The following is a 23,446-nucleotide window of genomic DNA, read 5'->3' on the forward strand; positions in this document are numbered from 1 at the left end:
CAAACAACGCCAAAGACACAGTTTTTAGAATAAAGTATATTAGATCTAGGAAATATTCGCAGATTATTAAATCTTTACTGCATTCAGAAGTTCTCCATTGTTCCTGCTCTGTATACCAGTGTTTAGAAATGTTCCATGTAACTGCGGTATATAAAACCAAAATTGATCTGACTTTCGCAATGTGTCTTATGGACAGAGTAATACTCACTTGGACCCTCTCTCCTAAAGATGCCACAAATGCTTCTTTCACCTTTATACAGCAAGGTTTCCCGTGAAACGAAGACATTTTTCATTTCTAAAAAAAGTGTCAGCAAATGCCCTAAGTAAAACACAATGCCATGACGTCTTCGAAATACTGCATGCTTGGTGGGTATTTCAGATACGAGGTGTAGTAATTTAAAAGCTCTTTGAAAGGCTCTACATTTTGAAGGGATCCATAATCCCACTTTATGCGCGCACGGCGTCTTGTCATACATATTTCTGACCATCTGTGAGCCTAAACAACATCACCGTGGGCACATATCTCCATGAAAAAATGTCTACCAGAAATAGCCTTAAATAAACACATGCTTTTTGTAAGAAGAACAGTCTTGGTGAGCCTCTTTGGATCATGGTACCACTTTTCCTAAATGTGTTCATGGTAATATTTATTTACCTATTAACTAACTAATGAACTATATAAATAAGTAACCTGTTGACCATATTTTAGTCAACAGAAAACGGGCAAGTTTGCACTCGGTCGTGCAAAGCTTAGGCACAGCTAAATTGTCGATCCTCAAGTCTTAATACCTAGAAGTAGCAGCCAGTAACATGGTTCCTGCTAGGCATGTAGGGAACTTAACTACGCATGTAGGTAACTTAACTACGCATGTAGGGAAGGTATTCTCGAGCGATCATTTTCAGAGGTACCTTCCCTTTCGCGACATTTCGCGTGACTAGCGCTGGACGCGTCCGCGCCTACGAATGAGAGCGTTGCTGGCATGCCACAAACGCAGGCGGGCTAACCAAGGTTGGCACAGTGCCACGAACGCTGTTGCTTGCTGACGCCGAACGCGTTGGAGGCTAGCCGCTCGAAATCCAGCCAAAGTTGAGACGGCTAGGTGCAGCCCCTTTTATGGCAAACTCCGAGGCCAAGCGCATGCACACTGGGCGAAAGCTATGCACAGTGTACGGGCGACGCACAGCAGACGACACGCCGGGATGACGTCGAGGCGCATGCACAATAGCGCGCAGATGGCGGGTGCTCGGCGGAGCCGTGTCTGTGTTGGCGAAGTGAGCGCGCACCCGTGCCGGTGGTTACTAGGCAACGCGAGGTGACGTCATCGCTACGGCTTCGGCGCATGCGCGGCTAGGCAACGCGGGCGGCGTGGGCCGCTACTCTGCGCGTTGCCTCGTTGGTCCTGCTACAATTTCTTTCTCTATCTCACTCTCATTTTCTCTTCCCCTCTCCCGAGCATTGCGTGCGCCACGCGAATGCGTTCCTTCCCTCTCCTTAACGTCCCATGTCTAGGCAACATATGCACGGCACGGAGAGGAGGCGAGGCGCACACCACTCCGCGAGTTGGTTGCTAGGCAACGCAGTGACATCATAGCTCGGCGAGGTTTTGTGGCAGCAGGCGGCACTTTTAGATGCGACAGCATCTTGGGCGCAATCTTGTACGCGTTCCAAAATGGAACGGAGGCGGTCCGTTCCATCGAGCCTCACACGGTTGGTCAATTTCATCGTCACGGTTCAAATTGACCAATCGTGGGCGGCTCACGGTTCAAATTGACCAATCGTGTGCGGCTCGATGGAACGGACCGCCTCCGTTCCATTTTGGAACGCGTACAAGATTGCGCCCCTTATGCTCGGGGCAGTGTCCGTGCTGTGGCGTCCGCACCCATACTGCGCATGCGCAACTCTCCCTCATTCTCCTCTCGTACGCAGGTGTGCGCTCTCCTCCTCCCCTCTCCCTCTCTCCGCTACAGGTGCGGCGCAGCAAATCATTGCATATAACTCTTCTCTCACTCTCTCTCCCTCTCTGTCTAAGGGTACGCCGGTAGGCGGCGCAAGAGTCGCGGTGCAGTATAAAGCGCGCGTTCGCTGTGCTTCCGTCATTCTCTCTCTGTGCAACGATGTGCGAAACGCCATGAACAACGTGAACGTCGGCGCTAGTTGCAGCGGCAGCGCTACCGCGGCGGAGCAAGATACCACGTCTTCAAGATACCCCGCGCACCGACGCTAGGAATCACGTTCAATCTCTAAATAAAGACGCAACAACCCCGTACAAACGTCTCCTCTCTTCTCAATACATTCTCTCACTCTAACTTTCATTGGGTTGTGTTGCCAAGTGAAACGAAACGGAAACTCGATGCGCACCCCCCGCGATGCTTTCGCATCCCACCATGGTTGCCCGTAGGGTGAGATGACGTGATTTTCTTACGGTTCGCTAGAACAGCTTCGCTGTTGAAAACAATATCTTAACGTACCGTATACAACTCACTTATAGCGAACGTTTAATGCACCAACACACATTTACACAGGACACACGATGTTGAGCATTATTTTAATCCACAAGTAATGTTTAAAATCATAAAGAACATAATACGACAATAAAGTACTCAGTATTACTTGAATGAAGCGTGCTGTAAAACACAGTTTCAGTAAAATTGCGACTTGACAGGGCAATTTCTGTATGATAATGCTGCAGTGTCGCTGCGTTATGGCGTTATACTTTTCGATGGGAAAATGCATTAACGGCTGCTGTATGTAATGTTTCAGCGATAAATAAAAGTGATTGTTCGAAAAGTAATAAAGCATGTTTAATGCATACCATATACAGTGCTTGCTTTAGTTTTTCTGCTTTAGAAAGAAAAGGTATGATTTAGAAACTTGAATAAGTAAAGAACCTCGACACTAAATTTTGCTCCTTTCCCTTCCGTCAGTATATATTTGTAAAGTCTCTAGCTGAAGCCAGCATATCCCAGATTCCGTTTTGTGAGAGTATTAAACGCGGTAAGTTGCATCGTCAAATATATATAACCTAGCTTATGCTTCACAAGTACATGGATTTTTAACTGCTGTGCAACATATTTTTATAAGATGCAACGAGGCGTTTGTCTACAATGATAGCTTCGAGAAGCTGCAACTGGCTTTCTTCCATTTCCTCTGCTTGTGTGGACCATACCTTAGCAATCTACATGTACCAGACGAATCACATGGGGCGAGTTCAAGCACCACCGAATGGTGGGTGAAACCAGCTGAGACGAGCAACATGAGTCCTACTGGTTCCAGCTAGACTGGCGACCAGCTGATGTCAGCCGTGCCACCAGGTTGGTCTTGTTGCTTATGCGAATTACTGTCGACCAGCATACTGGGACGGAAATTTCGACCTAGGCCACGTTTGCGTTGAGAGGTTCATTGAGTATTCAGCCACACTTTTAGTGTACGGAGCAGACTTTAGGCGGTCATAATGCTTCTTCGGTCAGTGTTGCGACAGTACAGCACTAAGACGAGCAATACAACTAGAAGGTTTTTTTTTTTTTTGTATTGATCTTTCGCTTATGCAAAAGGGTCAAGACAACGTGACTGCTATTCTTTGTAGATTGTTCGCTTTGTGTATATAAACATCGGCTGACTTTGAACAGTGTACGGTTTCCCCTCCATTTTTTTAGTCACTTTCTAGTTGCGCTGTTCATAAGCCTAAAGCAGCTCGGCCAAATTTTCCTACTGCTAAATGATATTGTTACGCGGACGAAAGGTGAACTGGAGACTATTTACAAGGTATATTGACGAAGAATAACTGCAGCGCTGGTCAGTTGTTGCTGTTGCATATCACGTGTGTGGCTCCTACCCACGATGGGGGATTGGCCAAGAAATGGGTGGATTACGAGGTAACCACCTCACGAGCGTCACCGTGAACACGGCATATGCCGAAGCGGCAGAGGAAGCGGCCATAGCACTGGCTGTCACATAAATCAATGCTACATACGTGATCTGCGATTCACAAACGGCAATTCGCAATTTTGCAAATGGGCGCATATCGCAAGAGGCGTATCACATACTCAAGCGACATCCCATACACCAGGGAGAGGCCGACATCGATAACCGAAGGCACTTGGTATGGATCCCGGCACACACTGGACTGAGCACCCCCAACGAAGCGGCTCACCGCGTTGCTCGAGGCCTCACTCACCGAGCATCATCGGAGGAAGAGCCCCCACGGGGTACTGCAAACGTCTGGGCGTGGGAGGATCGTTTGACCAGGTTCCACGACATCATGACACACTACCAGTTACAGAGGCTTGTATACCCATTCCCTCACGCTAGGTTATACAGGGCGCAAGCAGTACACTACAGGCAATTACAAACTGATTCTTACATAAACCCGACTCATGCACGCCATGTATCCAGACATGTACACTACAAACAGATGCACATCCTGTGGCGAGGTTGCCACACTTAATCACATGTTAGGAGAATGCAGGATATTAAAAACAATTCGGGCAGTGCCGACACCTCCGTCTCTTCCACCGCCAGCCTCCGCCCGCGTTGGAAGACCGCACTGCTCAGCTCGAACCTGACAGTACAGCTCTGGGCCATCCAGCGAGCCGAGGAAGCCGCTTCGAGACAAGGTCTCGGAACCGCGTCCGCGGCGGGTACCCAGAATCACTAAAAATACGCTGGACTCCAACCTTATCGATTTGATAATAAAGTTTACGTTCTTCTTCTTCTTGCTTGCTTGCTTGCGTTCGAGAGTGGCCCGTACCCACTATGGGGGATTGGCCAATAATCGGGTGATTGAAGAGCTGGCCAGTTCAGCCAACAGCTCGATTTGGTTTGGTTTGGTGCCTATAGATATAACACAACCCACTACGGCGGATTGGCCATGAATCGGGCGACAGTGGAAATAAAAATGAAGGATACCTAAATGGGATTTTCTTGCTTAAGAATGAGATAATAAAATGAATTCTAATAGGTAATATTAATTTTCATGCTATAGCATCTTAAAATTTGAAGCAAATATATTTGTTGTCTTGTGAAAAAAAAAATAGCATGGCAGTCTCCTTGTTTCCATTACAAAATTAAATATGGCATCACATACGTTCCTATTACAGTATCCTAGTGCCGACGCCCCCAGAGATAGAATGATAGGTAACGTAATGGTCAATCCAAGTTGGCGAAGGGGACCTTCTAGAAGTCGTTTTCTATGCAAGGTGAACCTACGACACTCTATAAAGAAATGATCCATAGTTTCGGGTTCATTGCAATAAAATCATTGAGGGGAAGGCGCCAAACCAGACCTATGGGTATAGAAATTAAGCCTTGGTATTCGGCAACGCATTCCAGTAAACGACACTTCAAGTTTTCTTGTTGAACACCATCTGCTGTGCCAAGGAAACCTAAGGTGCTGAAAATCGGTGTTATTGAGTACACATGATTTGGCCTGTTCTTCTTGGACAGAAAATTTTCTAAATCTCGCAGAAGTGACGTATGCCGAAAGTTTTAGGATCCTCAGTACCGGGCTGTTACAGCTAGAGAGCCAGAGGCAGTTCGTCTTCTTCGTCGGGGCGCTCGCGCGCTTCGTCCACAAGAAACACGCAATATTCATGTATGATTATCCCAGGCGGCAGAAGCACCATCCTGGTAAGTCTAAATATCGGTGGTAACAGGAGAGTAATGTGGTTTGAGGCGTGCGACATGCACAACGTCAGTGGAATTTGGGGCAGATGAGGCACTGGTACTGACTGGGGCGATTTCATTTGTAACTGGAGTCACGGCACGCAGCACTGGGTATGGACCTGTGTACCGAGACAGAAGTTTCTATAAAAGGCCAACGGGACGAGTAGGGGCCCACAGGAGTACCAGAGATCCAGGCGAAACGTGGACGTCTCTTGTGTTAATTATCGTACAAATGCCGTTGGTTCTCTAGGGAGGTCAGGAGGTGAGCGTGGACCATTTCGCGTGCTTGGACTGCCCTGGTTAAGCGTCGAGTGCACATTCGCTGGTCTGTGCTGCGGTGGATGGAAGGGATGCGTCCAGTGGCAATGTGGGTTATCGGCCAAACAACGGAAAGAACGGGCAATAACCGGCAGTGTCGTAAAGCGAAGAAGTATATGCAAATGTGACATAGGATAGGGCAAGGTCCCAATCAGTGTGGTCGGACGAGACATACTTTGAAAGCATAGCTGTTAGGGTTCGAGTCAGATGCTCCGTAAGACCATTAGTCTGTGGATGGTAAGACGTAGTCAGCTTGTGGCTAGTTTAGCACGAATGTAGGATGTCGGCGATGACTTTAGAAAGGAATGTCCGACCACGGTCAGTTAGCAGTTAATGTGGAGCTCCATGCTACAGAATCACGTCGCGTAAACGAAAGTCGGCGACATCTGCGGCGCAGCTTGTTGGAAGCGCTCTGGTGATGACGTAGTCCGTGGCGCAATCTGTCGCCACAGCGACCCACTCGTTGCCAGATGTTCATAGAGGGAAAGGGGCAAGTAAGTCCAAGCCAACGCGAAATAACGGCTCGGAAGGAATGTCGAGTGGTTGAAGGCACTCGGAAGGGAGAGCCGATGGTGTTTTTCGGCGCTGGCATTTCTCACACGCCGCAACGTATTTCCGGAATGAGCGGGCAAGGCCTGGCCAAAAGAAGCGTCGGCGGATCCGGCCGTAGGTGCTGGAGACGCCGAAGTGACCTGCCGTTGGTAAGTCAAATTCTTGGAGAACAGCTGACCGGAGGTGCTTAGGAATGACTAGGAGTAGGGCAGGACCGTCGGCCCGTACATTGTGGTGGCATAATACACCATCCCCGAGAAGAAACAAGTGAAGGGACGAATCAAAATGTGAAGATTCCAAGCGATCAATTATGGTGCGCAAGGTGTCATCACGGCGTTGCTCGTCGGCGACGTGTAGCAGCGGAGACACGGAGAAAACGCAAGCGTCGCTATCGGTGTCAGAGTCGGCGGGTGCTTCGTCCCCTGGATAGCGTGATAAACAGTCTAAGTCAATGTAATCAGCCCGAATTGTACACTACTGCATAGGAATATTCTCGCCGCCGCAGAACCCAGCGACCAAGCCGGCCGGTAAAATCCTTGAGTGAGGAAAGCCAGCAGAGTGCGTGGTGGTCCGTGATTACAGAGAAGTACGTGCCATACAAGTACGGTCGGGAAATGGAAACCGCCCAGACAATAGCCAGGCATTCACGATCTGTAATCGAATAGTTGCGCACCGCTGCTGTGAGGAAGCGGCTAGCGTGGGCAATAACATGATCTTGACCCTATTGGCGTTGGGCTAAGACGGCTCCGATACCGTGACCACTGGCATCGGTACTGACCGCTGTAGGAGCAGACGGGTCAAAGTGGCCAGTTTATAGATGGCGTGGTGAGAATATTGGTCACGTGGGCAAACGCGGCAGTTTGAGCGGGACCCCACGTAAACGGCACGTCCTTCTGCAGAAGATCAGTAACTGGTCGGGCAATCGATGCGAAGACTTTAACAAACCGTCGGAAGTAGGAGCAGAGTTCAACAAAACTTCAGACGTCTTGGACAGACTGAGGTACAGAAAAATATGTGACAGCACGAATTTTCTCCGAGTCTGGTTGAATACTGGTAGCGTCGACGAGGTGGCCCAGCACTGTAATCTGGTGACGACCGAAGTGACACTTAGATTAATTTCGCTTGAGCCCAGCCTCGCGGAAGACTTGAAGAACAGCTGATAAGCACTCAAGGTGTGTCTCAAATGTAGGCGAAAATAAGAAAACGTCGTTTAGGTAGCAAAGGCATGTTGACCATTTGAACCCTTGAAGCAAAGAGTTCATATACATTCGAACGTTGCTGGGGCTTTGCATAGACCGAATGGCATAACTTTGAATTTATATAGATCATCAGGGGTGACGAACGCGGTATTCTCTTGGTCCTTTTCGTCCATAGAAATTTGCCAATAACCAGACCGAAGGTCTATTGATGAAGAGTAGTAGTCACCGTGGAGACAATCGAGGACGTCGGCAATGCGAGGTAAGAGGTACACCTCTTTCTTGGTAAATCGGTTCAGATGACGATAATCTACGCAGAAACGCCATGTGCCATCTTTCGTTTTAACAAGCAAAACGGGCGACGCCCAAAAGCTCGACGAGGGTTCAACAATGCCTTTGGCAAGCATCTTTTTCACTTCATCTTGAATAACCTTACGCTCTAAAGCAGAAACTCGATATGACCGGCATTGAATAGGGCTGGTATCACCAGTATTTATGTGATGCTTAACAAATGAAGTCTGGCCACTTGTCGATTATTGTGGTCGAAGATATCGTGGTAGGAAACCAAAAGGCGACACAGAGCTCCTGCTTGTTCAGGCAATAGGTCCGCAGAAATCATAGGATGAAATGTTGCGTCAAGGCAAATAGAATCCTGTGGACATGGTGAAGAATTGGAGCAAACCTCTACTGTAAACGTCGTGACATGGTCATCTCCTATAGCACGCAGCGTTGCAACCGATATGCCTTGTGGTAGAACTTCCTTTGTCAGGCCAAAATTGACGACGAGGAGGCATGTCTGGTTATCGGCGACGGTGACGACGGAGTGGGGTACAGTGATGTTGCGCATGAAAATGACATCAGGAACAGGTGCGGCGACGTAATCACCATCGGGCACAGGAAGAGATGATATCAAATCAACGAAAGTCTAGGTGGACGAAGGCGGTCGTTACTAAAGTTGTTTGGCAGTTCGGCACGAATACGCGCGAGTAGACGAAGTTTGAAGCAAAGGGCACCAGCAGACCAGTCGATCATAGCTGAATACGCCGTAAGAAAGTCGACTCCGAGGATTAGGTCATAAGGACAATTGGTCAGCACTGTAAGAAGAACTGGAACGTGGTTGTCGGCGATAATTATACGGGAAGTACACATTCCAGTGACGGCAACAGTGCTGCCATCGGCGACGCGTACGGCTCGTGTAGTAGCAGGCGTGAGCACATTCTTCAGTCGGCGGCGGAGGTTATAACTCATTAGGGACACCTGGGCTCCGGTATCTATTAACGCCGTCAGAGGGACACCGTCGAGGTGAACATCAAGTAAGTTCTGGTTCGTTGGGAGCGTCAATGGAGGATTTCGATATGACGAAAATAATGCAGCACTACCCACAGGAGCTGCATGGTCTAGTTTTCCGTCCGGGAGGGTTAATAAGTGGTCAGCGTGGAATAGCGGCGTGGCTGGGGCGACGGGGACTGACGGCGCTGAGGTGACGGCGAGCGAACAGGACGACTGTCATCGAAGGATACGTCAGAGGTAGGAGGCATACGGCGAGGCCAGTAGCGGCGATCGTCAGGCATGTGGGCGAGGAGATGGGGAAAAGTAGCTCGAAAACGGCGACGTCCAGGAGGTGCGGGAGTGGCTAGCGACGCGGCCAATGCGGAGGCAACGGAAGCAAATGGGCTTGTTGTTCGGAGTTCTCCACTCTGTAGGGTTGCGGTATCTTGGAGGGGAATACAGATCGCTGCGAGGCGCAGCTGTCGGCACCGGTCGGGCGTCAGGTCGGGGTACGGAGCAGGCAGCAGGAAAACCTAGGTTGGTAAATTCTTGCCGCTCAACTGCCTGGATGAGAGAGATCGCTGGGGCTGGTTGGTCAATGGTAGAGTCAAGTGGGCGTGCATGGAACGGGCGGGACTTGTAGCCTCGAGCTCGCGGTGTCGGTGTTGCAAGCTGCGCTATACAACGCGCAGTGACGACCGTAAGTCCGAGACGTGCGAAAAGAAATTATCATCATGAGTAATAAAATGAAAAGTTCGCGCGCACTTCCGGAAAACGCTCAGCTACGATCGCCCAGCTTCGCTGTTTCAAGTGTTGCGCGGCCGAGTGCAAGGTGGTTTTTTATCTAAACATTTTCGATATTTTTCTCTCTAGAGGAAACCGTCTTTGTTGCTCTACGTATACCCAGGCATGTGCTTTTTTATAGTTCATCTCGTAAGAGTGCCCAGCTGACCTTAACGCCGATAAGACCAATGCAAAAGCAGACACAAAACACAAAAAGAGGCGGTGAGGACAAGCGCGTTACATGCGCTTGTCCTCACCGCCTCTTTTTGTGTTTTTGTGCCTGCTTTTGCGCTGGTCGTATCAATATGGAATACCAACTAGCCCGGTCTCACACTTAACGCCGAATAGAGAGGTTCAACATAAGTGGTTATACTTCAGAGCCTTAGAAACAGCGTTTCGGCCATTTACACAACTGGCATGACTGAGCTCAGAACTGAAAGCGTCTCTACCTTGGGGGCCCTATAGTTACAAGCACACACGCCTATCCATCTATCTCACTTTAGGCTCACTATACAACTCGGGAGTGTTTTTAATTTGCTAGTTAGGAGCACCGATTGAATTGTATTTATTTGGTAAATGGTTTTTCACTTAGCACTCCTTTTCGCCCTATATACTTGAACTGTTTAGGCCCGAAGCAGTAACCGTTTTAGTTATTTTTTTCTGTTAGGATTCTGTTTTGGTTCAGGAAGGTTCTTAGAATAGCGGAGGATTGTCGGTTTCAGTTCCGGCTAATAGTCCAGTTGGGGTGCGGTTTTGGTTGGGGTTATGGCTCGGTTCCACACGTCCTTATCATTGCGCGTTTCAACTTTCTCACCTAATTAGAGAAGAAGGGGGAACCGAGGGGCTCGATTTTGTCAATCATCACCACATAAAAGCAACAGATAATGAAGCCAAGGAAAGCATCGGGGAAATTAAGTGCGGTTGAAATTAGAAGGTAGAAAATAATGAAGACCTAATTTCCCCCATGCTTTCCTTGGCTTCATTGCCTGTTGGCTTTATGTGGTCACCGATAATTTGAGAATTTTTATCGAGAAACAGTTTTCTATTTTTCGCAATACCGAACGAAAAGGAAAAAAATGAACTATTAGGTAATGAAATGTAATGTTCACCTGTGTGATAAAGAACCACGGTGTGATGACCAGTGTCGCTAGCAATGTTAGAAAACAGTCCTTTAAGCACCCAGGACGTGTTGCTGCGTTTAAGAAAAAAACGTATAAAGAAAGCGCTAGCGTTCAATAAGGCTGACTTCATTAGTGCTGTTCTGCAAAGCTTACCTTCGAGGGCCGCTAGTGTATGTCCTGTTCAGGTAAACTGTAGTGTCGCTTTCATTATTTATTTCAGTCTACTTTGCAAATGACACCAGGTGAACCAAAAACAGTCCATATTGGTGCCGTGGTATTTAGAAACTAAAGAAAACGCAAGAAAATACATTTAAGCCATCCATACAAATTCAAAATTGCGACAACTTTCTCGACACTATCCTTTTCGTTGTATTCTATAGCAGTGTACTAAATATTTTCTTTGAAATTTATTCTTTCATGCGTTTATCAGTAACAGCACTGAGTAGTCTTTTTTTCATTTCTGCGCATTCGTGAATTATATTTATGCAGCACAATTCATTGACAGTTTTACGTCGTCTGAGGTACAAAACGAGTAAATATGAATTATAAACAATCATTGAACCATAATTTTCCACCATCCAGAGTTTCTTCACGTATTGTCCTTATAGCAGGGAATCATGAAGGCAAAGGCAAGTTCTAAATTGTTCAAGCGATAAAGTTTCGTGGCAAGCTGTATAATGTAGGCATCTAACCACCTAAAATTCCCAACAAATCTGAACACTCCTAAAAAAAAGTACCCGCAGCACCAACATTCGGTTGGTATCCTTGTCAACTGGAGTTGGCCCATTACGACAAGGGCGAACGTTACCTTAAGCTTCCGTGGTGGATCTTGCACAGGGAGCTGTACTTTTATTCAGCATTAAACATGTTGAACCACAATACACACGACGTGCTTTACGTCGCAGATACAAACTAGTGCCCGATCGCAGACTCGCAGCGGCCTTCGGAGAAGAACGAGTCCCGTAACTTACTTCTTAATTGTCGGCTAGATAAATCGCGCACTCACTTTATAAGCATATTGTTCGTATGCAACGTGCCTAACCTGCGAAGCCTGCCAAGCGCTAGCTTGCACGAGGAAAATTTAACTGGATTTTTCAATGGGCCAAGCGTATTTATATAGATGAGAAGCACAACGTCGCTGTTATCAATGGTTTACTTACTCATCAGTTTCGGTCGATCCACCGACCTTTTTCAAGGGATACAGGTAATTCTTTCAACAGTCTCTATCTATCTCCAGGTAGAGAAGGAACACACAAAGAAAGAGAGGGGGAAGAGGGAGAGAAAGAAAGACGAAAAAGAGCATGACGGGCAGAGCCAAGGGCCAACAATATTACTTGTTATTACAGATATTACAGAGCATTCCGGCGGCCAATGATGACGGGAATGTGCCGGTGAATAAGTTGCAACGGCGACCCATTTATTCTCAGAAGTTGACGTGGGAATGGGCCGAGGAGATCTAACCCGACATGGAAGAACTATTCCACGGGGACGGTGATCGGCTGGAGATGATTGACAGGTAACACCTGAAGCGTTTTCCGACGCTTGCAGGACTTACAGGCAGCAACGTAGTGTCGTACGCCGCCAGCTAGACCAGCCAATGGAAGCGGCGGCTGACGCGATCGTACGTGCGAGATACACCAGGGTGTCCTGTCGCGAGGGCGTCATGGAGCTCAAAGGGCACAGTCGATCGTAGATGTTTAGGCACGATAAGAAGGAGATCAGGGGCGGAATTCCCTAAGCTGCGCCGTTCTTACGCACTTTGTTAGCGAAAAAGTTCTTACGCTAAGATAAGCGTGCCACCGAAGTGGTAGCGCAGTTAAGTTACGACATCGTATGAGAGCGAGGAGGAAGCATAGCTCGGATTAAACGTCAAGGAATGAAAGAAGCTCGGTTGCCCGATGTCGCGAATGCACACCACGCGTCTGTAGTTGAGGCTAGAGCACTGCATGGGCTCGGGCTTACCCGAAAGCCCGAGCCCGGCCCGGCCCGTGAGCCGGGCCGGGCCGGGTAGCACAGTTTTTTCACGGGCTCGGGCCGGGCTCGGGCACGGCGTGTGCTTTTTGACTCGGGCCCGGGCCGGGCTCGGGTTTTTTGACGCGGGCCCGGGCCGGGCTCGGACTTTCTGGTGGTGCGCATGTAACGTGCAGCGAGTTATTCTCGGGTGTCTCAACTCTGAAAAACATTATTTTTCGGTCTCGGGCCGGGTTCGGGCCGGTTTCGAGTCGGGCTCGGGCCGGGCTCGGGCCTAAGGTAAAGGGGTGGCGGGCCGGGCCGGGCGGGTAACGTAGATTATTTCCGGGCCCGGGCCGGGCCCGGGTCTCGCCATAAAAGTTTTGATCGGGCTCGGGCGGGCCGCCCAACGTAAAGACGGGCCCGGGCCGGGCCCGGGCTGAAAAAATCGGCCCTTGCAGTGCTCTAGTTGAGGCTATGCTCTCCCGACAAATCTCTGCACACCCCTTTTCGACAGCTTCCTTTTCCGGGCGTCTGCTACAGCGGTGAAAGTGTTACGCATTCTGCTCACATTTCTGCGAGAGACACGACTGCTGGACACATGGTGACATATTTGGCGCAGAAAGAGACGCTCAGTCGGAGCAATTGGCGGCCAGGTCTGCCATGCTCACTGCGCGTGCATACATCACCACCACCACCACGCTATTACAAAGCTACTGAATGTCTTTATTTCGATAACAATTAAGGAATTAAAAAGAAAAGTTCCATAATATATGGTTCATATAGCCTCAAGGCAAAGGGCCCATCACCAGTAGGCTCATCGGTATGGTATGTGATCGCGCTGCACAGTGTTGCAGGAAGCAGTTCTAATGCAGCGCATAGGCTCATTCTCAGCTACTTCTCCAGCCGTCTAAGGGACTGGTCGACGACGTTGTCGAGCGCCAACCGACGAGGAAACGCGCGCTACCTTCGCATAGGATCACTGTCGAGGGCACCGAGAGCTATTAAAGTAGCCCTAAAAAGGAAATGCAGAAAGAAGCCTTGACTATCAATACTGCCAAATAACAACAGAAAACTTCACTACGTAACATCCACACCTGCAAGCTTCCCTGCCTATTAACAATTTGACATCGTACCAACGTTCATCGCTTCTTAGCTTCTCCTCAGCTGACAAAACACGATGATGCCTCGCTCCAGGTCAAGAGTTTGTTCTTGCTGTTTCAGGCGACAGCATTCCGACAGAGGCGATATGCACAAACTGGCGTACAAATAAATTTTGGAGACTGGTAATAAATCATAGGTTCGCTATGTCAGGGCCTGCAGCCCTTAATACACTGTCTGCCACAGCCCAAGTGGCCCCTCATAGAAGTCAAGCCTAATCACTCAACATCACCACGATGCTCAGTGCCAACGTTGCCATAAATTTTCAAGTGCACGTCAGAATACTGCACATCACCGTACTCGAAGCACATAGCGGTGCCACATTCTAGCCGGTTTCGGATCAAATAGTTTCAACTCGTCGATCTTGCGACACTGACACACTTTGTTCAAAGCAGTCACTGCAAATATAGTACGATGCCAAGGTGGCATGGTATGTGCCGCTTGGGTGGTATCCAAGGGGCGCCCGACGCCCTTCTGTAAACTATGCGAAAGCGGCCTCGCAGTACGAAGCGAAATGCGGCTCAAGAGCAACAGTTCGTTAAAATTCCGCCCGAATTTTGTATGTTCTAAAACGTCATCAGCGTACCTTTATGTCCACTGCAGGGCGAAGGCCTCTCCCAGCGATCTCTAATTACCCCTGACCTATGCTAGATTATTTCAAGTTATGCCTTCAAATATCCTGATTTTATTACCCCCCCCCCCCTAATGTCTCGCCGTCACCGACTGCGCTCCCTTTCCCCTAGCACCCACTCCGTACTTCTAGTAGACCACCGATTATCTGCCCTATAAATTAAGCGGCCTGCCCAGCTCCGATTTTTCCTCTTAATTTCAACTGACACTACCCCCGTTTGCTCTCTGTTCCACAGTGATCTCTTCCTCTCTCTTAGCGTTATATAGGAATCACATTTTTCGTTCCATCGCTTGTTTGAACGGTCCTTAACTTATTCTCACACTTCATTGTCAACCTTAAAGTTTCTGCCCCATATGATAGTACTGAAAGAATAGAATGATTGTACGCTTTTCTTTTCAACGACGGCGGTGAGCTCCCGGTCACGATTAGGTAATGCCGGCCGTATGCACTCCGGCCCATTTTCATCCTAATGAAAATTTCCGTCTGATAATCAGGGTTCCCTATAAGTAATTGACCAATATAATCTTACTCTTTTACATACTCTAGAGCCTGACTGCCGACCATGCAAGGATTCTTGTTCGCATGGCAGGTTATTCAACATTACTTTTGTTAACCTACTCTCCCACTTTCTCGGTCAAGGTCCTCAATCAATTGTTGCAATGTGTCCCCAGCATTGCTGAACAGGACAATGGCATCAGCAAGGTGAAAGTTGTTGGCATTCTCGCCGTTGATCATCGCCCTCGATCCTCCTCAGTCTAATAGCTTAAATTCTTCTTCTAATCATTCAATTTATGTAACTGGAGAGAATGTGTCTCCTTGCCTGACAATTTCCTCGATAAGTAGTTCTCTACTTTTCTTGCGGCTAATTAAAACACGTGAAGTTACAACTATCACTTAGGCAGAGTCGAAGCCTAAGAAGTTGCGGATACGTGTGCTGTGTGAAGGCAAATGTGGAAGTTACACATAAATGAAATAATTATTCAGTTGTCAGCCGTATGCCGCAATCTACCTCGGCCTTTATTTGTAGTTCATTCAGTCCTTCAGTACGATCTCTACGATATGCACTTACACCGCTAATTACATAGAAATGTCGTAGCTTTGTTCAAACGCACTGAATGAAGTGATCGAACTGTGCGCAAGCGGGAGAGCGCACGAGGCAGCATAACTCGAGCGACGTCAATGCTGATCTTGCTGATACGACGCAGTTTAGTGACCGCGCTTAGCGTCGGGCACGCTCCACATTGTTCACTTCACGATACCGGGCCACTTTGACCGGCTTTATCGCGTCGTCATGTTGACCTGACTACAGCGCAGCAGGCGTGGTGCATCGTAAGACTGTTGTCCGGCTGTACGAAAATTCTTGCGCTCGATTCACAAAGGCCTATGAAGGGTTTCTTAAGTAAGAGTAAGTGAGAGGGGGAAACTATGGAAAGAACATCGCATGAAGCGACTGAAAGACGTGAGTGACGTCATTTCACCCAGGACTGATGTTATTCTGGGGTTTAGAATAAGCATCGCCGGCCAATCATAGGAAGACGATGGCTGTCAGTCTGCACTGGCATTTTTTTTTTTGCCGTCTGTTTTTACCCTTCGCTGATGCCTGTACTGGCTTTGCGTACGCAAAACGAAAACGTAGTGGTGTCTTTATGAGCGTTATGCTGCGCTAGTTTTTACCAAAAACGAAGTGTCTCCGGTTATACGCTTCTTTGTGGTTATAGAAATAAATGTGTGTGCGTGCCTGCGTGTGCGTGCCTGCGTGTGCGTGCCTGCGTGTGCGTGCGTGCGCGCGTGTGTGTTTGTGTGTGTGTTTGGACGCACGAGACTATTATTCGCTTCGTTCGTGAGATGCATTTTATTTCGCATCATCACAAAGGTGGTACGTCATTTTATACGCCGTTTCTTTTTTTATTTCATCGTATTGACGTCCCGCGTCATATCATAGGCAGAATTGCCATCCGTCGTACGCATACATTGGTTCCCATCGTAGGCCACATAATGAGCAACACCGTGGGCACAGACACTACGTCGCTTCAACTTTGTGCTGAATTAAAACTATGAGCTATATAATAGGCACAGCACAGAAGACGACCGCGAATTGTGCAGCAGCAGTAAGTTTTGATAACTAGAAACGTTTAGGCGTTTTTTCATTGTTTCATCTCGCGTGGAGAATTATAGCCTCAAACCGTTGGAAAAAATAATCATCCGCAGCCCTATGAGCAAGGGAAAGCTCAAACTGGGAAAAAAATATTGGAGGACGCTTAAGCTTCGCCTTTAAGAGTAGAGCGCGATAGCGTTATGGGGACCCGATCGCATCGCAACTAGGGAGCCTTCATGCAAACAGCGCTTGCGTGTAGGCTCCCTAATTGCAACGCGCTGCTGTAGGTCTGGTAAAAATGCTGGAAAAGGGGTTTGTGTGTGAGTTTCCTCGTAGCAGAATTACGTTTTCTCGTACATTCAAATTACAATCCGACACCGAATGGTAAACAATCCGACGGCGAATCTGACGCCGAATGGTAAAGTGGTACTTTACCATTTTCCTGACGGATTTCACTATGACAAATAACATTTTTGTTAACCCAAACCTTGCACCACGTGGAGAACGTGCGCGGTCGGGGTTGGGGATGATTTTCTCCGCCACCCGCATCGCACGCCGACGCCGGTTGCGGACACCGCAGTTTCTGCGACACGGGGCGATAGAATTGGATTTCAAACGGATCAGTGACAAACTTGATGGTTGTCAGGGACGGACACTGCACTTATGTTTGCTAACACCCAATAGAGTGTCACGACGAGTATGAAAATTAGGCTACTTCACGCATACAGAAGCACAGCCTATCAGACGTCAGGCAGAAATTCACGGCACAGGATTAATGTTACTGCCTCCCACAGCAGCACACGCTCAATACAACTATGCACTGAAACAGCTCAATGTAGTTTGAGATAAGGAATCGGAGTGCGCCACAAAAATATAAGCACGTGCCATCCTCGGCTATCAGTTGTGGCCTCTTGCCAATCAGCCGCAACAGCGCGTTCCAACGCTTACCTGCGTCAGTTCGAGCAGCGCAGATAGACATAATGATGTTCTTAAGACTGCTTCACCCCTATCGTAGAAATTTCTTCTTAAGTGGTCATCTTCATAAGCGTAAGTCGATTTGTGAATCGACTTACGCTTAGTATTGGCGGAAGTACTGAAGTTAACACCTGTGCTACCCTTACATAGATGCATTTTTCGACTACAGCGCTCGTCTTTGCAGCGGCGGGCATCGCAAGCTTGCTGATCTTACCAACAGTTTTTACTTTGTGAATACGCTTTTTCGTAAGCTTTTCTTACGCCAAACTTTGCTCGTAAGTTCGCTTAGTGAATTCCGTCCCAGATCTGCCAGGGAGGAAGTTCCTTCGGTACAGAATACCGATCTGGAGGACATATCGGTGAACAGAGGCGTCGGTAGGTGTAGAGTGCAAACGCTCGATGAGTGCTCACGGCGATAGGTCCCGGTACTGCTCATCGGCGATGTTACCGAAGGCGCACACACAGACAATGCCGGTGACGGTGCTATGGTCGACATCGTCAAGCTGGTCGACCGGGTAGCGGGTCATCTACAGCAATTAGCGTCCTTGTGGAGACGGCCAGATTTGTATATGACCGCATACGAATATTCTTGCAGGCGTAACGCCCAGCGACCAAGTCGCCCTGGGATCTTTCAGTGAGCACAACAAGCAAAGCACGTGGTATTTTGTGATGGCTGAAAAGGGACGGCCATATGAAAGGCAAGTCAGGACGCTTGCGAAGCGGTTGAGATGGGAGGCCAAGTCCTTCGAAAAGACTACGACGTCGTCCAGGTAGCAAAGACACGTGTTTCATTTGAGGCCTCTAAGAATGTTGTCCACGAGACGTTCGAAGATGGCAGGCGCATTACAAAGGCCGAACGGCATCACGTCAAACTCATATAAACCATCTGGGCTTACAAACACATCTTGGGACGGTCAGTTTCATTCATAGGGACCTGCCAGTACCCAGATCTAAGTTCCAAAGAGCAGAAGAACCCTGCTCCTTGCAAGCAGTCGAGAGCGTCGTCGATTCAGGGCAGCGGATAAACGTCTATTCGTGTGATCTTGTTAAGGCGCCTATAATCAACGCCAAATCTAATGTTACCGTTCTTTTTCTTCACCAGCATAACATTAGAGGCCCAAGGACTGCGTGGGAGCTGGATTATGCTACGATGAAGCATGTCGTTGACTTGATCATCAATGACACGGCGTTCAGCGTGAGAAACTTGGTATAGACGCTGGTGCAGGGGTGCATGGCTGCCGGTGTCAATGTGAACGATGGCGGATGTGTGGGCCAAGGAAGACTGCTTAGGCCTATACTCGCTCAATCCGACCGTCCATTCCGCCCGCGTCTGGCCGCGGGCGGACATGGTGCGGATGGATGTCCGATCATCTGGATGGGCGGACGCAACTTTGCCATCCGCTTGGCTGCTCGTGTCTCATTGGCTGGTATGAAGCTGACGGCGTAGGATGTCATCACGGTTAACATGGCGCTTGCTCGAAGCTATACAAAGCTTAGAGGCGAAGCCTAGGCTACAGCCGTGTCAGAAACAGCCTATTTTGCTCGTTCTTGTGATTCTTGCTAGAATTGTCCAGTACTCACGGAGATAGTCATCGAAGGCAGCAAGCCCGTGTACCCTTCCAGTCCTCATCAGATTGCCGACAGAAATGGACGAAATGGAGGAAGTGTGTTGTGTTTGCGCGAGCGTCGGAAGAAATATTTCAAGCCGTCGACTTCGTAATTTCTTGCGCCCTGTTTCGCGTCTGCATTACAAACCACAAGTTCATCCCATACACGTGCATTCCGAGCACGACACATGCTCAGGGCGTGGCGAAGTGAAAGTATAGGGGCTTTAAAGTGAAAGGTGTCCGATCGGCGCACCCAGCGTACGCGGACTTGTATGTCTTCTGTGTATGCGGTTCATTGCCGCGAAGTGATGAATGCCAGTCCTTTACAACCTTTAGAAGTGGTGACAAGATCAGTAGCGATAAGATTTGTTGCCTCGTTATCGCTGTCATTCCTCGTGTGCTATACTGCGTCAGCCGTTTTGCCGCCTGCGATGCGCCGTGGCGACCGCGACGTTCGAGCTGTGTTGCTGTTACGAAGTACATATTCACATGATACAAATCGGGATATATATGTGTCGCAGTGGTACTAGGTGTCAGAGTGCTCGTTTTATGCAATGTGCGTATGCTCAGAAGTGAACTGTGCATAAGTGTTGCCGATCGCGTTTTCTGTAGTACGCCAAGCCGTATGACACCAGCCTTTTCTGCTTCGTACATTTGTCGTTTGTTTCAAAAGTTGTTAGTGCACTTTTGAAGATGCTTCTATCGGTGAGGGTAACTTAGGGGACATCATAATAGTTGCATACGTCAAGACATACTGCGCTGTTCTGAAATGTGGACGCGCCTGAGCACTAATGCTATGAATACAAATTTCTAGCAGCCTTGATTTTTAGCATGTGGACAATGTTGTGAATGGCAGAAATTTTTGATTGCACGAAGTAAATAGCTTTATATTTTGTGATTCAAGTGGTTTGTATACCCAAGAATGCTAACTGCTTGGTTTTTGCTGGTGACTAAGCACAGAGTCTATTTGTGAAGAAACCAGTGGTATTGTAGATGAATATGGCATGGATGAGAACTGGATACTTCCTTATGATTAAGTAAAAATTTCAGTTTCCTGGCAAAATGCATGTAAACAATAACAAGAATGAACACAGGTATGGTGATATATTCTGCTAGCAGCCAGCATAATCGCATGAGAGAAATTTTGCCCATAGTTCTTCCTGACTGGCGAGTTATGCACACGTTACGAATGCAGGCAGAATAAGCTCAACGAAAGTTTGCCGTTACTGTGTGCATCCACCCTTTTTCATCGTCTGCTTCGTGTCACCTGTTTTGGCACGAGCCTTCAGTTTAATGCGAACAATATTTATCACAGGTAGAAGCATTATCTGCCTAGGAAGTGCTATATTTTCTATGCTATTTTTCATTCTGTATACAGTCATTACCAAATAATTTGCATTAAACTGACTTCAGCCTGCAAAGTATGTCCATTAAGTGTTTTTCTGGTGCACTTTCATCTAGCTGTAAGCGTACTGCTACCTATCATTCGTGGATGTAGGATGTTGGACGCTATTAGTGGCCATCTCGGTGATCTTGAGCTTGTTCATGACCGCATTGCATTGCGCCTGAGAATTAAGCTGCTATCACAATGCAAAGGGTGCCTATTGACTGTCATGAGAATATTCTGAACACAAATTTTCACAATTATGCCAGCATTACGTATTGAAGCGAGCCAATGAGGAGGAACTACTGGTACAATTTTCCAACTGACTCTGCCGGCAGAATATTTGCTACCTATGTTATATTAGCCGCAATGTTTTGGTCAGTGTGCTGCATTTTTCTTTGGCACAAATTTACTACCCAGCCAAATGAAATATTGTCATACCATGAATTTTAGTCCGATACACATGGACACTTCTTTATTTTATCATATTCTGGAAATGGTACCGAAGCCCAGCCTAAATTAGCAACATCAGCTTATCGTGTGCACGTAGTTGAGTTGCTGCATGTGAGAAAAACAAATAATTGCGTAACTAATAGTAATTACTCCACTAAAAACTTATTTGTATTTACGTATTGATTGTATTTGTTGTGGTATTCATTTGATGCACACAGTAACACGTAAACACAATTTGTATGCTTACATTGCGTTTACATGCATGTGTGTGAATAAAACAGCACAACTTCTGATATCAAGACATGTCACACCAACTAGGCCCCATGAAAGACGCTCTATTCGGTATTCAGCTGGTGTTATTGAAATTTTAACACGTGATGCAGTTACAACATTGCTTACCTGTATGCAAACCAGTCAGCTTATGAACTGTATCCGTTGCATGTGAGAATGCATATTTTAGACCAATGACAGTACCTGAGGCAGCAGCTTTTTCTGTAGCCTTTGCCATCACCTGTTAGAGGGGTCTTGTTGATTGTACAGTCTAAGCAACTCGTATAAAGTTCTGCGTGTAGTTTACCAGCACTGAAATACTGAACACAGTTACTGTACTTTGTACACTAGTGAGAGAATTCCACTGCTCATCGTTCTGTCACATGTTCTTCTTCAATCATCAATGGTGACTGTATTTGTTGTCATAAGTTCTAGGCTCATTTTCACTTGGGCCTTTCTATGAAGTGAAATCTGCCTCTTCCACAGTGACTTTAGTAGAAAGCCACAACTGAACCAATAGCTCGAAGACCAATTCCTGCACGGTCTTGGCCAATCAGATTGTGTGTGGAAACTATGTATGATATATCATTTCAGGTACACCAATAATCCCACAGCTGAAGCTGCTACATACAGTTAGGTCATTGATATAGGCAGAGGAATATGTTGTACTTATGCCACTGTCACTCATCACTTGAAATGGGAATGACCCAAACCTTCGTGAGCTTATCCGTCGCAACCATATGACAGCACAAGGGGGAACTAAGCTGTACAATAGTGCCACCATCTCAGCTGGTTTGTCATGATGCTCTTGCCTGCTGGTTTCTTGTTTAAGTATAATAGCTTTTCTATGTTATGGATTGACAGCTTTCATAACAGTTATTGCAGTAATGAAAGCACTGCACACGTACCCCTACTGAAGGAGGTATCTGTACATGTGGAGCAGAGAGAACTTACGGGTAAGTTACAAAATATACAGGTAAAAATACGTCACAGTATTTTCACATTAGGAGCTATTCCACCGGCAATGAATGCACATAGAGGATATGCAATAAGTGCTATGTGAGGAAAATGGAGACGTGTGGAGTCGAAAACTTGCTCGCCTTTGAATATTGACGTAAAGAAAAATTCCAGTTAGTACTTTTCTCTTCTGTGTCGGAGGATAACATATCAAAGTAAAGGTGCAAAACGGGTGTTATATGTAGTATAGTCCATCATATATCTGCTACTCAAGTTGCACCAAACACAGCTTTCAATGTGCAAAGCATTGGACAAGTGACCATGTGTTTGTCACGGATTTCGGTGGACTAAAGACAGACAGGGACAAGTCGCTCATTTAAGGCAACAATTATGATTGAAAAAAACAAATGGCAAAGAAAACAACACGAAACAAACAATATACAGCACGAGTAAATTCTAGAAATTCCCCAGAGTCCTCAGATATCAAAATTCCTAAGTCCAAAATATTTACATTAAGTCCCTCGACGTGGCCACGTCACCTCGTCGTCGCGGCTTCCGATGACACGTCGTTGGGCCCGCCGATGCGTCGTAGACTCGACATCGCTGTGTCCGACGTTCGGTCCACGGTTGAGCTGGTCACGGAGGTCAGGATGGTGGGGTGACCGAGGCGCCTGGATCGCCCAGTCAACTCCGCTAGCCTGTGGATCGTAGCCGCAGGGAATCCGGGAAGCGGCGCCGTCAGCCGTGTAGCTGCGGCTTCCGGTGGGACGTCCACTCAGCTCGCGGGTAGTGGCCGCAGCAGCTGAAGAACAGCTTCCACTGGGTTGCCGCCGTCTCCGCGATCCACCCTTCCTGTTCGGCCTCCAGCTCCTTCTGCCTGCGTGCGTCCCAGAGCGTAGCTGGGCTGCTCTCTTCGGCTACGTGTCCCTTCTCCCGTTGGCCACGTAGCTGCGCGTGCACTTTTGCGCTTCTTCTTCTGCTTTCATAATGCATTCTTTTGTTTCGGACGCTCTTATTTTATAACTTCTTTCTTCTTTATTTCTGCCACCGACTCCTCGTGTC

General features: G+C 47.7%; 1 protein-coding gene and 2 long non-coding RNA genes across 4 annotated transcripts in view; 1 reads left to right on the forward strand and 2 right to left on the reverse strand.

Moving 5' to 3' along the window:
- Window positions 1-11,188, reverse strand: part of LOC125940317 (uncharacterized) — a 14,675-nt gene extending 3,487 nt beyond the window's left edge. The window contains exons 1-3 of the long non-coding RNA XR_007463526.1: window positions 11,055-11,188; window positions 10,890-10,972; window positions 209-295 (exon numbers count right to left, since the gene is read on the reverse strand). This is a non-coding gene — a long non-coding RNA (uncharacterized LOC125940317). The remainder of the gene's footprint in view (window positions 1-208; window positions 296-10,889; window positions 10,973-11,054) is intronic.
- LOC125940311 (uncharacterized) overlaps window positions 1-23,446 on the forward strand; it is a 160,517-nt gene that overhangs the window by 90,577 nt on the left and 46,494 nt on the right. The gene's annotated exons all lie outside the window — the stretch shown is intronic.
- LOC125940314 (uncharacterized) overlaps window positions 1-23,446 on the reverse strand; it is a 163,073-nt gene that overhangs the window by 84,311 nt on the left and 55,316 nt on the right. The gene's annotated exons all lie outside the window — the stretch shown is intronic.

Source organism: Dermacentor silvarum, chromosome 9, assembly GCF_013339745.2.
Source record: "Dermacentor silvarum isolate Dsil-2018 chromosome 9, BIME_Dsil_1.4, whole genome shotgun sequence".
NCBI lineage: Eukaryota > Metazoa > Arthropoda > Arachnida > Ixodida > Ixodidae > Dermacentor > Dermacentor silvarum.